Source organism: Protopterus annectens, chromosome 1.part1, assembly GCF_019279795.1.
Source record: "Protopterus annectens isolate FY-2018-M chromosome 1.part1, PAN1.0, whole genome shotgun sequence".
NCBI lineage: Eukaryota > Metazoa > Chordata > Ceratodontiformes > Protopteridae > Protopterus > Protopterus annectens.
In genome coordinates, this window is record NC_056726.1 from 1,933,562,552 (window position 1) to 1,933,583,295 (window position 20,744).

A 20,744-nucleotide genomic window follows, 5' to 3' on the forward strand; every position below is an offset into this window, starting at 1 on the left:
TGAGCAATCTGAAAGCATATTACTGTCCCAAGGTAGACGTAGACAAACACACAGCAGTGCTATGATCGGGGCAACTAAATATCTGAGGAGCACTACAACACTACATAGATATGGGATGCACCACAGACAGTACACCCTTCGAGACAGCAACCAGTGTGTTCAAGGTAGGCATCCATCCTGACATGGAAAATGGACATCTGTTGCTTGGATGACCACCATCACTATACAAGTTGTCAATGGCCATGCCCACACGCTTAGTATCACATGTCTGTTTGGAATGTACTGTGTGCGTCCATCTTCACAATGGCATACTGGGCATGCTCACACACTTAGCAGTTGCAAAGGGCCATCTTGCATGCACACGGATTCTAATCACAGAAGGGTGCAGTTTGGAATGTACTGTGTGTCCATCTACACAACGGCGTACTGGGCATGCTCACACACTTAGCAGTTGCAAAGGGCCGTCTTGCATGCACACGGATTCTAATCACGGAAGGGCACAGTTTGGAATGTACTGTGTGTCCATCTACACAATGGCATACTGGGCATGCTCACACAGCAGTTGCAGAGGGCCGTCTTGCATGAACACGGATTCTAAACACAGAAGGGCAGAGTATGGTATTACTGTCCCCACGTACATGAAGGCCACTCACATGTATTGACCAGTACACACTCAGGAGCTATCACAGATGTCTCCGGTGCAGATCACATAGGTACACACCACAATCTACAATGTAGCCATCACACATCACCATGTCATTGGACCAGCAATACACAGCCATACATTAACACAACACCATGTGACTCATGACCAGTGGACTGTACATAGGTCTACAGCAACTGTGTAGACTACACATGTACCAACAGGGTTCCATCATGTGTTATGCATTGCAATGATACCACTGTACATAACCAGGTCAGCTCTACACATACCAGGGGCCCTGGGTCTTACACAGCTGTGACAGATGACTGTCGCTGTACACCAACAAACACACATGTTTGGCTATGTCATACATGTAATTGCAGTGGATATGTGCATGGACCACACACACAACACATATGTACATAGCATAGGTTTTGCTGTCCTCTGTGCAGACAAGTGGCTACAGCAATCATACACATGCAAATGGAAGGTGGGTCCATGGCTGTTGAATGCTAACAGTACATGAGGTAGCAATGTTGACAGAGGACACATTCCCTCTGTACTAGTTACCCATGACACCCATCATATCATACAACAGTCCATGTGTTATGTATGTCAACACACATGTCCACCAATTGCAATACATACAAACATGGCTACATGACAGGCATGTAAGACCAAAACACATGTACAATCTGTAGTGTGCATGCAGCTACCATGCATGTACAGTAGCTGATGTAAGTAACTCATCTGTGCCTAACTACAACATGCAGTTGCAATGCAGCCCCATCATTGACACCTGTATATGGTGACATACTGACAGTACGGTAGGATGTACAGCAGGTATGGATGGATGTGTGTACATAAAGTGGTGATGCACCTGTGTAGATGGATGTATGCCGGGGATGGCTCACAGGTGTGTCACACGCCATCCAACCATGACATGTGCAAACAGTACACTATGTTACTGTTACTTGACAGTGGAGACATAACACCTACACAGCAGTCAGTTGTTACCGATAGTACGTCACTTGACACCTGAAACACTTACATCCTCCCGTGTGCATATAGCGGCACCATTGCCGAAGGTAGCGTTGGTACACATAATGCGGCCAATACTGCTGCATGTCTGTCAGACGTATCATCATATAGCCGGTGTATCATTCACAGTACTGCCATGTGTGTTTGCTTGTGTGACCATATATGCCACATATGGTGTGGAATACAACCCAATTGTCACACACCCCTGTACACTGTTGTAGAGATCTGTACATACTGCAGTGTGGAAAGCATGACGTAGGCAGGTGTGGTGTGTGTATCACACACATCAGCTATCCAAATGTGTACGACATTTGTGGTCTCCACAGTGTGTGTGTGTATGTAGGTATGTATGGCTGTCTGGTGCATGGAGTGATTATGTATGCTACCATATAGAACACACAGGATCCCTAACCCCTCATGGTGATGCAGTCTGCTACCCTGTTGATGCCATCGGTCTCAGCCGCACTGGCAACCTGTACATGTTCTTTCTCTGTGTCACGTTGTGTGGGTGCACAGTACTGTGAGGGTGATGACCACATAGGCAAGGGTCCTCACCTCAACACTATGGGGTGTGCGTTATAGTGTTGTTGACCCTGTTAGTGTGAGCATGTTCCTGTAACGTGACAGGGTATTACTGCTACACAGTGAGGCCTCATGCTATCAAGTGGCCTCTAACATTATCATTGGCCAGACTGCTGTCTACAACCCCTGCACCATGTCAACATACCTGTGATGTGACCTGGTATGGATGTCACATCTCTAGCCACTGTAGCCTATTAAACTGCCCACATGCTTCTGGATCAATATATGTGTGGACATCTGTGGTATGTTAGACTTTCTGACAGTCAGGCTGAGGCTACGTATAGCATGCTGATATTGCCATATGTGCCTGTAAGTACTCCACAGTTACACATGGGAGACTGCAAACAGTGCTACCTGTAGGCACATGCAAGTAGACCATAAGGAGGGAACCAGGGCATCATTACCAACATGCTGTTACTGTTGTTACCATGACACATACTGTGAACATATAACAATGCATGCTAAACCTCTACTACATGGTATGTCTGGTGCGTGTCAACAGTACACAACTAATGTAATATACACGTCTCTCACTATTCTCACACAACTAATGTAATATACACTTCTCTCACTATTCTTACACAACTAATGTAAAATACACTTTTCACTATTCTGTTCACCCTGTGCATCAGACTATTTGAGTATGTCCCTGCACCAATGGTGTGGATGACAGGAATGCGGCACAGGCTTCATCATATGCACAGGGTGATAATGTTTGCCAGGGGTATAGGCTGCACCAATGGATGACATCTTGTGTGTGTTTGTAAGGGCCAGTGATATGATTGGACATGTCTGTTCAGTATGCATGTGGGTGTTGTGGTGCCCTACAGATGTCTTTGCTGTGTGCGTGTATGTGTGCACACAGTTCTGCCTTTTGTGAGGCCTACATGGGGTATTATTGACAGCTCCAGATAGTACAGACCAGGTTGTACAGCTCACTGTGTCCGGCCATGGCCACGTGACCTGCGCCTGCCAGGGGTTGCATGGGCACTACCAGGCGGAGGTACAGATTGGCTACTGTCTGACAACACATGTCCACTGGAACCGTGTCCCCACTGGGAACATCCAGGGCCACGTCCACGTGGCCTGCTGTGTCCTGGTGTGGACAGCCCAGCACCAGCTGCACTGCTACAGCTACCGGCACTATGGGAGCGGGCATGTGAGGTGGCTTGCTCATGTTGACCTGCACTAGGTGGTGTGGCTGGCCTACGTCCACGTGGCCTACACCTCACTCCTACCAGATGTTCCAGCACAGACAGCTCATGCTCGCGGATTGCCATGCCACGGTCAAGGATTCCGACCATGTCACCCAATTGCCTGTCCAGAACATCAGCAATCTGCTGTTGAGCATTTTCCAATGCCTTGATGTTGTCATTTAGGGTATGGATAGCAGCCCTCTGCAGCCTCTGCCCTTCTCTGGTCTGCCATTCAGCATGTGCCTGTGCTGCCATTACAGTCTGGAACATGCATCTGGTGATACCAGCTGCTGCACTCTGTCCTGCAGGTGCATGTCTGCCAGAGGTCCTCCTACGAGCAGCACCGGCCACATGCCTGTGTGGCACATCTGCAGTCATTACACTGACACCATGGTGTGTAGACACACCTTCTGTAGCCACCACACGTTCCTGTTTCACGCTAACAGATGCTGACTGTCCTTCCTCTATGGCCACTGGTGATGCCGTATGTGTTGGCTGCAGAACTGTGTGTGGGGAAGAGGGGGACATAGATGGGATGGCACCCGTTGGCACAGATTCAGCCCCTGACAATGCTGCCTGTACCTCATGCATATGTTCATCACTGCTAGTATCTGTGGTGACACTAACATCAGATGGACCGCAGGAGGGTAACGCACCTACATCACCTGTGAATGCAAAGAAAGACTCTAAATTACAATAGACACACACACACACAGACACACACACACACACACACACACACACACACACACACACACACACACACACACACAGACACACACACAGACACACCATGCATGTGATTTGACAGATGGCATGCAGCATGCCTGTGGTACAGCAGAGGGCATGCAGCTCAGACATTAATAGTGTTAGTAAGCATACCTCCCTGGGGTGCACACTACAGCAAGCAGGCATCATATCAGTAGCCATGCAGTTCACACAATCATGGTAGTATGCATGCATCCCCGTGATACACCATGTGGACCAGAACAGGATAACAGTACACATGGCTGACATGACCTTGACATGTACTCTGCTGACGTGTGCATTAACATGTATACATGTCTGACACAATGGTGTCCTGACACATGTACAGCATTGTAATGGGCATCACATCACGGTGTTGTCTGTATGCCCTACAGATAGAATGCATGTTTAGCAAATGTGCATGAGCATGGAAGGGTAGTGTGAGCCGTCTACATTGCTATACAGTGTGAAGTACAGACACTGTGCCATTGCATGGCATCATGAGGCATCTATATTGCTGTACAATGCATGATATGTACACATTGCATAGCCATAACTGCATGCATACCCATGACATAACTGTGGATTGTGACCCACAATGCTGAGGTGTATACACACCAAACCATGCTGTGTCAAGTGACACGTCACTGGAGGACCTACAGCTGACACCCCTGCACAAGAACTACAGGGTCTTAGCTGCCTGGCAACCATGTCCACACATAGCGGACATGTCAATTCACCATTTCCCACATGACATTGATGTAACACACACACGAGGTGCACAGCTAATGATGATGTCCTACAGCAGCAAGGGAAATGTACAGCATCTGTGGCCTGATGTGCTGTCAATGTCTGTGGAAGCTGTACAGGTGACTACTGTCATGCTATGACACAGTCATGATGTTCAACTGATCTTATATGGTAGACTTCAGTGACCCCTCCACTAGCTGTGCACAGGCTGTTAGGATGTCCAGTGTACCACATCAACTGTATAATCAGTCAACTAAGGCTATAATTGGACTATGTGTGGACAATGTGCAACAGGGTGTACACACATCACATCTACTGTGTGGATACGTGTCTCTAGCCATCCCCCATGGCCATGTGTGCACATGTGTTGGCCAAATGTGTGTGATGGTCATCTATCTCACATGCCTGTGTTGTCCCATATGACATACACCCATAGATGTCAGATATGTCACCATCCACAGGGCTATGCAGACAACGGGTTGTATGTTTGGTATGTGGGGTATGAGTCATGGGATAGTGTGACAATATTGCAGCCAGAACACTACATGTCTGGGACATGTCAGATGGCACATCACAATGTGTGCACCCAATGCAGGGGCATACAACACAATGGTGACACCTGTGGGCTACCCATATCACAGCTCACTGTGTGGTACTGTTTGCGTACCACACATGTTGTTCCAATGCATACTACATATGCCTCCATTGTAGAACACCTCCACCGTTGTATGCACAGCTGACCACACATGTAGCAATGACAAATACTGTGGTTTCAAGTTGGTGTATCATTTCATTTGTATATATTGCACATGGGTGACATGTGTGAATGATGGGTGCTGCGACCTGTATATCGTGACTGGAACAAACATCATGTGTGCAAGTGTTAACTGGCCTCATGGCAAATAGATCTATGCTTTAACATGCCTGATACTGATGACAGTCTCACCTGCAATGGACTCATGTCTGTGCGGCATGCTAGAGGTACCTGTATAGGGGTGACACAGAAGTATGGACATTATCGATGACTGTATGACAGCCACAGGGTGCACTGTGCATGTTAACACATTCGCCTGTATAATAGCATATAGTATGCTCATGTGTGCATACACAGGGTAGCATACTGTAGTATGCAGCATGTGTGTCCACATACCTTGCATATGTTGTTACTTTATATACTGTACTGTGACACATGCAACTAAATGGGATATAATAGCCATATGTGCAGTACTGACTTACCAGGCAACTCCAGGCTCATTGGTTGGGAGACACCCACCTCCACGATGGCAGCTAGTGTTTGTGGATATTGTTCTGAGGGTGTCCACAGACTGTCCAGTAGCTCCTCAGTGTGTGTGAGTGGGGGCTGGGTTGGTGGCCCACCACCTGTTCCACCTTGTTCCCTGGCAATTGCAGTGGCACGCTGTTTTGCATGTCGTATCAAGTCCATGCAGTGTCTGCGCACCTGCTGGTAATTGCAGTTATGGCCACCCACATCGTTCACCCTCCTGCGAAGATCCTGCCACAGGTCGTCCCGCTGCTGGGCATGCTGTGGCCCATGGCTGAACAACACCTCATAGTTCCCATGGAGGTAAGGGATGAGGACATCATCCTCCTGGCGGCTGTACACTGGAAGGCGTGTACGAGACATTATCTGTAAGACATAATGATGGTGACAGGTCACAGTTTCAGAGATGTACAGAGATACTGCTGCACATACATTTCTATGACATCTAGTACATCTGCACAGTTATCTTTGCAAATCATCATGAAGCGGACACGACTGACGTGTTTGTGTCACACACATGTAACACCCGTTGTGCATTGGATATTATCACCATATATGTGTGTCACCTCATTACAGTGTTCATACTCCATGTGAATGCTGTCTTGATGTGGGCATATCTATTTGCCTGCACTAGTGTTCTTACCTATCTGCACATGCCTGGATGTGTCCACGGTAATACTGTTGACCTTGATGCTGTGTATATGTCACATATCAACACAGACACAGCCTTAATGGACTTGAGCAGTGGCAATGCACACATATGCATGGAAACCTGTACATGCATGTGTTTTGCCATATACATCTACACAGCACTGTACAGCTGTTCAGCATCCTGCCACAGATCACCTGAGTTGCACATGTGATAGACATGGGACAATGGCTAGTCGTACGTCATTCGCAGGGATGGTTATGAACCATAGCATGTATGGGCAAGGTTTCCTAGCTGTAACAGACAGCCAGTATGCCACCATGAGGTGCATCAGTGCCACATTACTGATCCAGACAACTGATACTACATCTACCATGCGGCCATCACACCATGTATGACTGGGATGATATGTGCAGCTTTGGTGGACAGGGTTGCGTGGTTTGGCAGGAGTATGTCACATGTATGGCACAGGGATCTGTTCAGCATGTGGTGATCCTAGTATTAGGACGGTGGATGTCCATGACTTATGTCATACAGATCAGGATATGGACATGTAGCATGTCCATCATCATGGTGTAGCAGATGTCTTTATGCAAGGTAGACAGCATGCTGCATATTGGAGGTGAGTATTGTGAAGGCTGGTATCGCCCATCCACGCATGGCCATTACCTCTTAAAGGTGATATGTGATCCAATATTGGTCACCCCAGTGCTGTATATGCCTGTCCAATGATCTCCGTGCTCATGGATGGCACCCTGTCATGACATGGGTACCTCGTATGACTACCTAAGGGACCTGGAGATGTCACCAAGTCAGGAAGGTGTACTGCACAGCACCATCCCTTACACAGTGTCCATAATGATGACCACAGCCTAGTTGGTAGTTAATGGATACAGGGATGTTCACCTAGCGGTGACACTGCTGATATCATCCATCAGAATGTGCACATATGTCACACACCTCACCCACACAGCCCATTCCATATGTTGTTCACAGCACTGACACAGCTATTACTCATAGTTCATGGCCATTCACATCCTTACATACACAGATGCCTAACATTTGTCTGTGTGGTATGGGCTACAATGAGGGTGGAGTACAACACATTAACCCTATTCTACTGTAGCTGGCACTGGTGTGATATGCACATGTCACTCTGGCACCTTTTGTAGTTGTGAGTCTGTCAACAGGCCACTGGTAGAAAACTCCAGTGACATACAAAGGTATTTGTAATCAAACATCCGTACTGTCTTGTACATCTGTACTGCTAACATCTACAGTGATAATGGTTCATAGACATGCACACCATACTCAGCAGGGTTATAGTGCGGTGCCACACATTATGACTGTCGTCACCACTTGTGGGTTGATATTATCCAACACCCTATCTGTATTGTATGGTCATGCTAGGCACTTGTTCAAAACTTGTGAGCATGCCATGAGCTACTGATTAATATAGCACCCATTCCACACCATTTCCCACAGGTACACTGGCTGTCCTAAGATTTTCAGCTTGCTTATGGTACAACAGCTGTTGTACACATATAACTCACATATCCTGTGAGACATGGTTGTATATACAGGCATGTCCAACTGTCGCGTACCAGTGCTATTGCCTATCTATAAGATGGATATGTCGTACATGTGGCAATAGTGCAATTGTCCCATGTACACATTCAATGCTCACCTCCCAACATACCACACTACAGCCTGTGGGGGATGCACTTATGCAGTCCTGCTGGGGGTAATGCTGTCACCAACCCTGACTGCACCTGACAGTCATGTGGGGATGTGTAACATTCGCAACACACCCCACTCATCACATAGTCTCAAATGAGCTCCACCACAGGCCACACATATGAGGACAATGTGTGCAGAACCTCTCCATACTCTGTGTAGGCACCAGAGGCAGCCCCCATCATGGAACACAACATCAGCAACTTATAGCCCACAGACTCATGTGTGCCCATCACTTACAGCCAATAGGGTGTTATAACATACACAACACACCAGTCATAGGTGACTGCGTAGGCGGTCACACTGCAGTTCCACACAGCAGGCTACACAAGGCGATAGTGGCTTACATCTTGCTGTCAGGTAACTGGTTCTGCAACATAACCTATGCACCCATGCGACACCTCACCAGGTACAATGTGACTTGTCGTTCTCCATGTTAATGTGACTGCCCTGAGATGCCACTTCACAGACTATGTGTGCAGGGACATGGTAGTATGCATGCATCCCCGTGATACACCATGTGGACCAGAACAGGATAACAGTACACATGGCTGACATGACCTTGACATGTACTCTGCTGACGTGTGCATTAACATGTATACATGTCTGACACAATGGTGTCCTGACACATGTACAGCATTGTAATGGGCATCACATCACGGTGTTGTCTGTATGCCCTACAGATAGAATGCATGTTTAGCAAATGTGCATGAGCATGGAAGGGTAGTGTGAGCCGTCTACATTGCTATACAGTGTGAAGTACAGACACTGTGCCATTGCATGGCATCATGAGGCATCTATATTGCTGTACAATGCATAATATGTACACATTGCATAGCCATAACTGCATGCATACCCATGACATAACTGTGGATTGTGACCCACAATGCTGAGGTGTATACACACCAAACCATGCTGTGTCAAGTGACAGGTCACTGGAGGACCTACAGCTGACACCCCTGCACAAGAACTACAGGGTCTTAGCTGCCTGGCAACCATGTCCACACATAGTGGACATGTCAATTCACCATTTCCCACATGACATTGATGTAACACACACACACACGAGGTGCACAGCTAATGATGATGTCCTACAGCAGCAAGGGAAATGTACAGTATCTGTGGCCTGATGTGCTGTCAATGTCTGTGGAAGCTGTACAGGTGACTACTGTCATGCTATGACACAGTCGTGATGTTCAACTGATCTTATATGGTAGACTTCAGTGACCCCTCCACTAGCTGTGCACAGGCTGTTAGGATGTCCAGTGTACCACATCAACTGTATAATCAGTCAACTAAGGCTATAATTGGACTATGTGTGGACAATGTGCAACAGGGTGTACACACATCACATCTACTGTGTGGATACGTGTCTCTGGCCATCCCCATGGCCATGTGTGCACATGTGTTGGCCAAATGTGTGTGATGGTCATCTATCTCACATGCCTGTGTTGTCCCATATGACATACACCCATAGATGTCAGATATGTCACCATCCACAGGGCTATGCAGACAACGGGTTGTATGTTTGGTATGTGGGGTATGAGTCATGGGATAGTGTGACAATATTGCAGCCAGAACACTACATGTCTGGGACATGTCAGATGGCACATCACAATGTGTGCACCCAATGCAGGGGCATACAACACAATGGTGACACCTGTGGGCTACCCATATCACAGCTCACTGTGTGGTACTGTTTGCGTACCACACATGTTGTTCCAATGCATACTACATATGCCTCCATTGTAGAACACCTCCACCATTGTATGCACAGCTGACCACACATGTAGCAATGACAAATATTGTGGTTTCAAGTTGGTGTATCATTTCATTTGTATATATTGCACATGGGTGGCATGTGTGAATGATGGGTGCTGCAACCTGTATATCGTGACTGGAACGAACATCATGTGTGCAAGTGTTAACTGGCCTCATGGCAAATAGATCTATGTTTTAACATGCCTGATACTGATGACAGTCTCACCTGCAATGGACTCATGTCTGTGCGGCATGCTAGAGGTACCTGTATAGGGGTGACACAGAAGTATGGACATTATCCATGACTGTATGACAGCCACAGGGTGCACTGTGCATGTTAACACATTCGCCTGTATAATAGCATATAGTATGCTCATGTGTGCATACACAGGGTAGCATACTGTAGTATGCAGCATGTGTGTCCACATACCTTGCATATGTTGTTACTTTATATACTGTACTGTGACACATGCAACTAAATGGGATATAATAGCCATATGTGCTGTACTGACTTACCAGGCAACTCCAGGCTCATTGGTTGGGAGACACCCACCTCCACGATGGCAGCTAGTGTTTGTGGATATTGTTCTGAGGGTGTCCACAGACTGTCCAGTAGCTCCTCAGTGTGTGTGAGTGGGGGCTGGGTTGGTGGCCCACCACCTGTTCCACCGTGTTCCCTGGCAATTGCAGTGGCACGCTGTTTTGCATGTCGTATCAAGTCCGTGCAGTGTCTGCGCACCTGCTGGTAGGTGCAGTTATGGCCACCCACATCGTTCACCCTCCTGCGAAGATCCTGCCACAGGTCGTCCCGCTGCTGGGCATGCTGTGGCCCATGGCTGAACAACACCTCATAGTTCTCATGGAGGTAAGGGATGAGGACATCATCCTCCTGGCGGCTGTACACTGGAAGGCGTGTACGAGACATTATCTGTAAGACATAATGATGGTGACTGGTCACAGTTTCAGAGATGTACAGAGATACTGCTGCACATACATTTCTATGACATCTAGTACATCTGCACAGTTATCTTTGCAAATCATCATGAAGCGGACACGACTGACGTGTTTGTGTCACACACATGTAACACCCGTTGTGCATTGGATATCATCACCATATATGTGTGTCACCTCATTACAGTGTTCATACTCCATGTGAATGCTGTCTTGATGTGGGCATATCTATTTGCCTGCACTAGTGTTCTTACCTATCTGCACATGCCTGGATGTGTCCACGGTAATACTGTTGACCTTGATGCTGTGTATATGTCACATATCAACACAGACACAGCCTTAATGGACTTGAGCAGTGGCAATGCACACATATGCATGGAAACCTGTACATGCATGTGTTTTGCCATATACATCTACACAGCACTGTACAGCTGTTCAGCATCCTGCCACAGATCACCTGAGTTGCACATGTGATAGACATGGGACAATGGCTAGTCGTACGTCATTCGCAGGGATGGTTATGAACCATAGCATGTACGGGCAAGGTTTCCTAGCTGTAACAGACAGCCAGTATGCCACCATGAGGTGCATCAGTGCCACATTACTGATCCAGACAACTGATACTACATCTACCATGCGGCCATCACACCATGTATGACTGGGATGACATGTGCAGCTTTGGTGGACAGGGTTGCGTGGTTTGGCAGGAGTATGTCACATGTATGGCACAGGGATCTGTTCAGCATGTGGTGATCCTAGTATTAGGACGGTGGATATCCATGACTTATGTCATACAGATCAGGATATGGACATGTAGCATGTCCATCATCATGGTGTAGCAGATGTCTTTATGCAAGGTAGACAGCATGCTGCATATTAGAGGTGAGTATTGTGAAGGCTGGTATCGCCCATCCACGCATGGCCATTACCCCTTAAAGGTGATATGTGATCCAATATTGGTCACCCCAGTGCTGTATATGCCTGTCCAATGATCTCCGTGCTCATGGATGGCACCCTGTCATGACATGGGTACCTCGTATGACTACCTAAGGGACCTGGAGACGTCACCAAGTCAGGAAGGTGTACTGCACAGCACCATCCCTTACACAGTGTCCATAATGATGACCACAGCCTAGTTGGTAGTTAATGGATACAGGGATGTTCACCTAGCGGTGACACTGCTGATATCATCCATCAGAATGTGCACATATGTCACACACCTCACCCACACAGCCCATTCCATATGTTGTTCACAACACTGACACAGCTATTACTCATAGTTCATGGCCATTCACATCCTTACATACACAGATGCCTAACATTTGTCTGTGTGGTATGGGCTACAATGAGGGTGGAGTACAACACATTAACCCTATTCTACTGTAGCTGGCACTGGTGTGATATGCACATGTCACTCTGGCACCTTTTGTAGTTGTGAGTCTGTCAACAGGCCACTGGTAGAAAACTCCAGTGACATACAAAGGTATTTGTAATCAAACATCCGTACTGTCTTGTACATCTGTACTGCTAACATCTACAGTGATAATGGTTCATGGACATGCACACCATACTCAGCAGGGTTATAGTGCGGTGCCACACATTATGACTGTCGTCACCACTTGTGGGTTGATATTATCCAACACCCTATCTGTATTGTATGGTCATGCTAGGCACTTGTTCAAAACTTGTGAGCATGCCATGAGCTACTGATTAATATAGCACCCATTCCACACCATTTCCCACAGGTACACTGGCTGTCCTAAGATTTTCAGCTTGCTTATGGTACAACAGCTGTTGTACACATGTAACTCACATATCCTGTGAGACATGGTTGTATATACAGGCATGTCCAACTGTCACGTACCAGTGCTATTGCCTATCTATAAGATGGATATGTCGTACATGTGGCAATAGTGCAATTGTCCCATGTACACATTCAATGCTCACCTCCCAACATACCACACTACAGCCTGTGGGGGATGCACTTATGCAGTCCTGCTGGGGGTAATGCTGTCACCAACCCTGACTGCACCTGACAGTCATGTGGGGATGTGTAACATTCGCAACACACCCCACTCATCACATAGTCTCAAATGAGCTCCACCACAGGCCACACATATGAGGACAATGTGTGCAGAACCTCTCCATACTCTGTGTAGGCACCAGAGGCAGCCCCCATCACGGAACACAACATCAGCAACTTATAGCCCACAGACTCATGTGTGCCCATCACTTACAGCCAATAGGGTGTTATAACATACACAACACACCAGTCATAGGTGACTGCGTAGGCGGTCACACTGCAGTTCCACACAGCAGGCTACACAAGGAGATAGTGGCTTACATCTTGCTGTCGGGTAACTGGTTCTGCAACATAACCTATGCACCCATGCGACACCTCACCAGGTACAATGTGACTTGTCATTCTCCATGTTAATGTGACTGCCCTGAGATGCCACTTCACAGACTATGTGTGCAGGGACATGCAATAGCTCACCAGTCTTGTAGCCCTGAAGGTGTGGGCCAAGCCCTGGGGAGCATTATGCATTCATCCAGACCCGATACCACTGTACAACAACTGACTGTGTCACTTCAACAGTTGCCTATGCTGTCATTCCACAGGCATCTGGTATCTGTCCGCTTTGACTGACGTAGTCAAACAAAATTTTTTGGCACAGATGACCTGCACCTGTCAGCCCTGGGAGTACAGCTCACATGCAAGGCTCTTGCTGCTTCTATACTGCCTGTCTTGCACAGTTTCCAATAACAATCACCGGCAGAACGGGAACTGGCAAGCAAGACATGGGGTCATGTGACACTATGCTTGCATCTTCCTCTGTGACGCACGCAGGCAAGGCACACCTTATAATGCACCACTCCAATATCTCTGCAGTGACTGGGACCTGCCTCTACGCTCTGCAGAGCACACCTGCAATGACAAGTTATAGACAGACCATACCTTTCAGGCACATACCTGGACTGGCACACCCACAGCTGAGGTGTTCCCACATCCCACTATGTTGTACACACATCCTGGCTAGTTACTTTGCACAATGCATCAGAGGTGCTCCACGTGCAACTAACTGTGTCCGGAACTGCTATACACATTGTAACAAGCTACAGATTCCACTTCATACCCCATGGTTACCAGACCTCATTTGTTGGTGTACTGGACAGTAGGGCTCAGACAGCTACTACTGATGTGTGACTGACACTAATCCACACTTAACTGGGATAGCCACTCATGTACCGACACATCCATGAGTCATAACCTCCACTCGGCTGGATAAACCCATACACACCACCTCCAAGACCAACATTAACCTTGCCATGAACACTACCAACATGTGACTGGTGTTCCACACCTGGGGTCATCCCCTCATTGGTGGATTCCGTACATATGCTAATCAACCTTGTTAGCCACATCCCAGCACCACACCCTTCACGGCATACACAGTACATGAGTACTACAACACCTACTACAGACATCTTATGACAGCGGTTGTTAATGTCATGACACCCGTGCAGATGGACAATGCACATACAAATGCTGCAACATACCCCAGTGCACTTCACTAGCATGTACATGACTGCATGGATCATGCTATGCCACACAGAGCCATGATGGTACACACCAGATAACAGACGCCACTCTGGTGGTCAAGTTCCATGGACATAATGTACAACAACAGGTGGAGGCTGTTGCACAGTGGTATACAATCCCATGGGTGGGGTAGCTCACTGGTCAGCCTCGGTAGGGCCATGGGATCCCTCATCACATACTCCATGACTAGCTATGTAAACATTACTGTGACACATTCCAGGGTGTACCACAAGGCATTATGGTAGTATGTCAGTAGTCAATGGCAATACCCACATCTGCTCTCACATACAACAGTCACTCAGGAACATTACAGACTCAGGTGATGTTGGCAACATGCTGGCGGATGTATTCAGTGCTAACATTACACCCTCTCACTCACTACAGGGCCACAATCCATGCAGGAACCTTGTGGTGTCCCTGCAGTCACACCTACACAGTACTAACCTGCACTCTATATGTCCTGGGACACTGGCCCCATGTCACCTTCCAAAGTCCCAGGCTGTGATGTCCACAAACCTCTGAACGAAAACATGTCTCCCCACTAGGCCACCATATTCAGTAATAGCCTTGTATCAGACATTGTGGCCCCTGAATGGTACACAGCAACATTTATCACACTCCACACAGGTGGCACCACAATGCACGAGTGGGACTATAGTCCTACACACCTGACTGGACTGTTCTGCATGGCTATGGGGCACATCATCAAGGACGTCATTCACAGAGACATTGTTGGGCTCCAGTCCTTTGATGCCACCTGGGTTGGACTTGTTAGGGCCAGTGCATGGCCCCTACACCAGGTGGACTCCTTTCATACAGTTACCAGGGTAGTTGATGATGGTACGGGAGTCCACACATCCTACATTGTCCTCTCATTGCCTTTCAGCACCATTCTCCATTCTGGTATTGACAACATACACATCCACCTGCACATCGTACCCTGTGTCTCAGGATGTTATGCAACGTGGCTCATGGACAGGACACACAATGAGGGTAGCATACCATAGTACCTACTGCATTTCAGTTACATTTGGCATACCACAGTCCTCAGTCATAGGGCCCCTCATGTTCAGTATATGCTTCCCTGAGGTACAGGCTAGCACAGAGGGACTTTCCCTGCCTAGCTTTACAACCCCCTGCATACAAAGCACCATGATTGATCCACCAGCTGATACTGACTCCATCCATATGGGTGTCACTGTGACGGATACCTGATATGAATATCATGGCCTCAAGCTGCATGACACAAGGTCCATGGACATCACCTTTGCATTACACCATTCACCCACTATCACATAGGTGGCAGTTCCCTACATACATGTCACATTGGTCATGTTTGTAGTACACACGTATGTCACACCAACTCCTGTGATTACCGTATTGCCACTGTGGCATGGATATCCTTCTACATGGCCACACTTATGTGTACTGGGTGTGTAGCTGGTACATAGGCACCCATTGTACCTCTGAACTCAAGACTTCTGCACACATTCAAGGGTACACCACCCCATTTAGGGTGTACCTTATACAACAGCTACAGCTTTACATACCACAACATTAACACGCCATGACGTTTATTGAGCTCCGACAGCTAAGGTATGCGGCTGAACTACGGACACCACATCTGTACACATTTGCATACTACATACTCAGGAGTGACCTCTGCTGAACAGACAGGACCCATGTCCACAACAATATTAATGGATATACTCCACATACGTGACATACGCAAATGCCACTGTGAGCAACATGCTCATGGATATGTGCACACAAGCAACAATGAGTGGGATGTGCTTGAGGGTTACATTCCCAAACTGGGCACTCACCATGCTTTGGAACATGACTACTATGTACATCACGCAGAGACACTCAGTAGCACTGTTTATGTGATACCTCCCTTGGTGTTTGGGAGACACATGTATGCCAGGGATCACTGCAGTGGCTGTACTGTGCAGAGGTGCAGGTAACACATGGCTCTGCTGATCACAGGACACTACCCTAGAGAGGTGCCACTGGTGTGAACACTGTAGTTGTGCTTACACATAGACTTGCCAGACTGCATAGTACCCCACTATGAACCTGTGAGGCTATTACATGTCCTTTGTGCATGGCTACATGCTAGCCCTTCCATTTATATTAGCTATCATACTATTACAATGTCCCGTGCCTACAAGCCATATGTATCCTGTTATTGTACATGCCAATAGACGATACCTTTGGTATGCATGATATGCCTGTTATGCTGTGTAGAATATCTGACATATCTACCTACAATACTATACATTACACATATTTTACATAGTATCCCATAATGCAAAGCATACTTGCACAGCGGGACCACCTTAGACATGTCATTGTCGTTATATGCCCATACACATGCCTACTGTGACAGTATATCAACATATACTATCCCCGGCTATGGCACGTACTTGTTGGACATACCCTACCACTGATGGCGGGTTGTATGTAATTGTTCTGTTTAAAGCCCTCATGTAGCATCCTGTGTGGTGTCTGTGATGTGTACCTTGTGGCCCACTGCTGCACTCACAGTTTCTACAAGCTTAAGTATGCTCAGCAAGACATCACTACATAAATACCTTTTCCCACGTTATGCATTGTGGACACTTTTAATTAATGCAAACCAGGCTATACATACAGTAGATAATTAATACAAACTTGCTATACATAAACTTACATACTGAGTGTTCTACATACCTTGTTATCGTTATGGACTTTCGTCTCTATCTTTCTAGCACTGCTTACACGGGTATTTTGTATGAGCATACGGTCTGAATGTCTGGCAAGTCTTCCTTATATACGTCGATACCTGTAACATGTGGTTTCCTGCCGCCTATTGGTGTTTCTGAGTGACTAATTACTTGCATATCAGCTATGCAGCTACTCCATTCGCCAATTATGTGGCAACAGTGGGGTATAATTGACTTCTGCATTTGGGTGTTGCCCATTTGCCCTACCTTCGGGGAGATGGCCTGTATTGTGTTTTGTTATGTGTAATTGCAACTGCTATGCATAGAGACAAGTATACTTTGGATTCATGTCCCCCGTGGATTGTGTGTGACAGCTAGAGTATGTGGTTCAACATGTGGGTGTACCTGTCATCCCAATGTCTGTTAATGGACTATTGCAAACAAAACTTGTAACATCGCCGTTTGTTCCATTATACAATGGCTGCAATTTTGCATGGCGCCTTTAATTGTGTCTCTCACAAGGTATGTTGATGGTTCTGAAGTTGTAATTGACTGACTGGATGTTTGTGCTGTTATTACAGTCTGTATTGCTATAGTTTCTAGTGTGGGGGATGTCGGTGGGTGTACGTAGCATATACAGGTTTGTGGGGCTTGCATTTCTACATATTCCATATATATGTGTGTGGGCTCTTTCCCTAATTAAAGAGCTATCGGTTAGTAGGCTTATGTTATGGGATTATACATTGGGCCATTGTTAATTGGTTTCTATATAGTATGCAGGTGAGGTTGATACTTCCATACCTCCGGAATTGCAGTGATATGTAAAGGGATATGTCTACATGACAGCTATCCTATGTATTTCTGTCCCAGATATTTGCAGTCATTGCAGTTGTGTTGGTAACAGAACCTCTTTGCCATGGGTTGCCACCTTTTCATATGGCCATTGTTGGACACTTCCGGGATACACAGCGGTGTTACAGGCCAACACATAGCCACGGTTAGTACACAGGATAGCACATACTTTTATCCTCAATACATACCTATTGTTGTGGGACTTTGGCTACTTAACATATTGCATGTAACATTCATGTTTCTTACATACAGGCATAACTATTTAATGCTACTATTACATTATATATGGGACATATTAATGTCCTATGATCTCGGACATTTGCCCTTTGTAATGTTTTATGTCAGGACACACCTGCCCAGGGAAGGGCTGTCTAACCTAATGTGGGACAGGTGGTAACCGTATGCCTACGGCTAGCTATATCCACACCTACCATAATGATCAACCTCCGAGTTGGCACTAACAGACACATGATGTGGACACACACACACACACACACACACACACACACACACACACACACACACACACACACACACACACACACATTACAGTCACATGGGGATGCACACGGCACCCTCAACACACACATACACGGACTACGGCACTCACAAACACAGTTGAACACAGCACCTACGTGGACCGCAACACCGGCAGCGGTGACTAATTATCCATTCATATCATCATACTATTACTCGCGGTTGTACTGTTCCGGTACTGTGTTATTTCGGTCTTTCAGCCTTGTGGTTATGCATGTCGGTATGTTACACATTCCATAGTTGGCGGTATCCTAATTATTTGTACCTCCAAGGTGTTATAAATGTCGTTGACCTATCTATATATATTTGCAGATATTGCTGAATCCGTATATATCAACATATATCACTCTATCGCCATTTCTATCTGTATTATATATATGTATATATGTGTACATATATATATATATATATATATATATATATATATATATATATATATATATATACATATATATATATCTGACGGGGAAAGTGACAGGCAAGCTACACCTTTCATTGTCTACTTGTTGGTGTATACTGTTTCCTGGACTCCACACGTTTGTGTCTGTACCTGTCACATTACACACATGCCATAGGTTAGGGTTGCCAGCTGTCCCACTCTGCGAGGGACAGTCCCTCTTTAGGCAGTTGGGTCCTGCAAAATATTTGTAAACATGGCAAATGTCCTGTGATTTTAGAACATACTTATTTCCTATAGTTTATGTAATAATCGCATAAAACAGTTATTCTGTATCTAAACCAACAAACAGAATATTAAGTCAACATTACAAGAATGAGCTTTTATCTAGGCAAAACAGTGCAGTTCTGCTTTTCATACTAGCCGGGTGTATGTGTCAGCCTGCAGACATCTGACGTATGTCCCACATTAGTCATTTGAAGAGGTGGCAACCCTACCATAGGTACATCTTGCCTAGCAATAGTGTTAGGTGATTCGATACATGATTGCGTGTTCTATACCTGGCAGTGGTCGTTTTACCCTTCAGACCAGGCGCTATTAGTACAGGGGTGAATAATGCTGGTTTCACCTGTTCTGGACATCATTGACAGTGATCTGCGCGATATTCGGAGTAGCTTATCCCTGTTTTGCGAATATCCATATAGTCATATTTAAATGTCGCTTACCAGCAGTGGGCAATGCATATTCCCATTAATGTGTGCTAAACATGATCTGCTGACCTGCATCCGACATGCATTACTCGTGCCTTCGGGATTACATTACATCCCCTGCAGGACGTGGGACCGGGAACATGCACGACGGTCACTGCATTTAACATATGGCCATCTGGGATTTGTACACGTGTTATGTCATTTTGTACGTGGAGTATACTATGGCTGTTACTCCATACTGCACTCACATGGGTAACTCAGTTAGTTTACATATTGATGAGTCCAGTTAATGGTATGTCCATGTGATGTTTACTGGATGTGCTCCGGCATTGGGTATGTATATCTCAGAGAGCCACACACGATACTGTGCTACACCTTCAAATGACTGTGGGTGGAGCATGCTGGGGTGACGAATACCTGTCATGGGTACACCCCATGCCTTGACACAACATCCATGATTATATTATGTGGAGCCCCTCATTAACGCAGCAGGGACTCTGTGCTGAGTGTGTGCAGAACAGTGCTTACACACATGTGCTCCCACGATTGCCTCTGCTCCTCTACGACAGTTGGTTACTCGATGTTGTGGTGACAGCA